Source organism: Schistocerca gregaria, chromosome X (genome assembly GCF_023897955.1).
Source record: "Schistocerca gregaria isolate iqSchGreg1 chromosome X, iqSchGreg1.2, whole genome shotgun sequence".
Lineage (NCBI taxonomy): Eukaryota > Metazoa > Arthropoda > Insecta > Orthoptera > Acrididae > Schistocerca > Schistocerca gregaria.
In genome coordinates, this window is record NC_064931.1 from 78,683,946 (window position 1) to 78,686,940 (window position 2,995).

A 2,995-nucleotide genomic window follows, 5' to 3' on the forward strand; every position below is an offset into this window, starting at 1 on the left:
GTACTGTTGCAATTTTTATTATTGTATTTAAACTGTTTGCTATTAATCAGTCTGGTACAGCTTTATGATGTAAATCATTGTGTTTCTTAGTCGTCAATACCAAAGGAGCTGTTTCTCTAATACATGTTTAATAAATCTAACATTTCGTGTTTCGTTAAAACAAAGAGAAATTTCACAACAGGGATGATGTTCTATCTCCCTTTGGCCCCATACTTCCTGCCACAGACATCCTGACGAGGGTAGCGTGAACTAGAGATAACTTTTACTACAGGACTATTTGACTGAGCACAGTAACACAAACTGCATAAAAACTTCTGATGTGATGTTCAAGATATTGTTAGTTACTAGAGAGTGATAATATTCTGATGACTCCAGTTCGGAAGTGACGTAGTGTAACATAGTGTACAAGAAATAGGATGTATAACATAGTTCACTTCACCTCAACGGTAATTGTACTACTCTAATTGTTTCCAAAACTAAAACACACTGATGATAACAGCCGAGTGGTGTCGTTGTCTTGACCCAAAGTTTCAATGAGTTTCGTAGCTATCATCTTCAAACGAAAAAAAGTGGCATCCGGACAATCTGCCACGAGATGACGCGCACGAATCTCATTGAACCGTTACGACAATACGACGCCACCACGTGGTTGATGACCAAAGCAGATTTTCTTTGGAATACGCCGAAGAAACCTGCAGTGACTTAAAAATTCTGTATAAATCATATCATATTATTCATTATTCAGAACTAAACTGAGTTTTGGTTAACAATTATGACGTCAGCAGCTTTTGTATGGCTCTTATACTCAAAGATGTATTAAAATTTGTAGTTAGAGAAACTCCGTTAATAATCAGTTGTTTAAAGAACAACTACGTTAAGAATCAGTTGTTTTAAGAGCATCACATCTGTTTGGAAAACTCTCATTTCCCATTTTATAAAAAAATATTTTCTCTTCTCTGAATTATATAATTTAAAAAATAAATCAAAATAGTTGTAGAAAAATTATTTTTGAAATATTCCCTAACGTAGAATACAACATTTTCATAATTCCAGTCTCACTCAATTTTAGCACGATTTTTCCCAATCTAATAATATATAGCCGGCCAGTGTGGCCGTGCGGTTCTAGGCGCTTCAGTCTGGAACCGCGTGACCGCTACGGTCGCAGGTTCGAATCCTGCCCCGGGCATGGATGTGTGTGATGTCCTTAGGTTAGTTAGGTTTAAGTAGTTCTAAGTTCTAGGGGACTGATGACCACAGATGTTAAGTCCCATAGTGCTCAGAGCCATTTAATAATATATAATTTTAGTCAAATTCGAAAGAAAATTCTTCACAGGCATCTTGAGTGTAATCTCATTACCAAAAATTACTAAACAGAAATAACTTGAAGTTCTCTCAAATAAGCATGAAATACAAATTTTAGCAGTACAAGAAACAAGATTTTTGGACGACAATGTTATTGAACCAAAAATCATAGAATTTTTAAGGGTAAACCAGCAATAATAATTATGAAACGCATGCCAGAATTCGATGGCAACGGCCTTACCGCAGAGGGTACACCGGTTCCCCTGAGATCACCGAAGTTATGCGCTGTCGGGCGTGGTTGTCACTTGGGTGGGTGACCATCCAGGCGGCCATGCGCCGTTGTCAGTTTTCGGGGTGCACTCAGCCTCGCGATGCAAATTGAGGGGCTACTCCACCGAATAGTAGCGGCTTCGGTCAGGAATACCATCATAACCGCCGGGAAAGCGGTGTGCTGATACCCACGCCCTCCTATCCGCATCCTCCCCTGATGATGACACGGCAGTCGGATGGTCCCGGTAGGTTACTCTTGGCCTGAAGACGGAGTGCTTTTTTATGCCAGAACTCGATACTGCCGTCTATATTCATAAAATTTAGTGGACAACGTTACAGAATTCTCCAAATGCAAAAATAAACCGTGTACTTTTGTTAACTGACATGCTCCAGTTAATGATGACAACAAGAAAGATGCAACTAAAGTAGAAGCATTCTGAGAACTTTTGGTAAACGAAATATCAAAAACCCAAAATTAAATGTTGTGATACCACTGAGGGATTTTAACCCACATATATGTATGGGAGAAAACTTCTCGAAAAATAGTAGGAGAATTTCCAGGCCATAAAGGAATGAATAAAAATGACACAAGACTAATTAAGCTTGGTGGAACATTTTAGTTGAATTTAACGTCAACTTCCTTCAAAAAATTGCCAAGAAAAGCAAAAAAATGTATATCTTCAAATACAATAATAGGGGAGCTCTGGTTAGATCACGTGGCTATTCCTCAGAACAATATTAAATAACTCATGATTGTGAAAGTTACAAGAAACAGGGAATTTGATTGTATTCTGATGACTCCAGTTAGGAACTCACATAGTGGAACATAGTGAACAAGAAATAGGATGTATAACATAGTTCACTTCACCTCAACGGTAATTGTACCACTCTAATTGTTTCCAAAACTAAAACACACTGATGATAACAACCGAGGTGCGACGTCGTCTTGACCCAACGTTTAAATGAGTTTCGTATCTATCATCTTCAAGTGATGAATGTGATATCCAGACATTATCATTACCTGACTAAAATTAAACTTCAACTTTTGTCTAATAAAACCCAAAAGAGACAGCAAGAAATTGATTAAATATAACACACACAGGATCAACACAACAACAGAGGAAATAAAACATTTTCAGAAAGAAATTAAAATAACTAAATCAGATAAATTGTAAGAATTATACAAAGAAGTCAACAGGCTAGTGAAGAATGTATTAGGACCAACAAAAATGAAGAGGGAAGTCTGCTGGAGTAAAACCTGCGAAAAAGCAGTTACAGAAAGAACAAAGCAGTGAAAAACGGAAATGTTCTGGGAAGACTGAACACCTTTATGAATTTAGAATGCAAAGGAAAAAAAAACAATAAGATTAATGAGAGAGCTATACGACCTTTTGAGAAGTCACAACTTCTTGGCAACAAAATA

General features: G+C 37.2%; 1 pseudogene; it reads left to right on the plus strand.

The window, feature by feature from the left end:
* The first annotated feature begins 1,529 nt into the window (after window positions 1-1,529).
* Window positions 1,530-1,647, plus strand: LOC126299998 (5S ribosomal RNA; annotated as a pseudogene).
* Window positions 1,648-2,995: the final 1,348 nt, after the last annotated feature.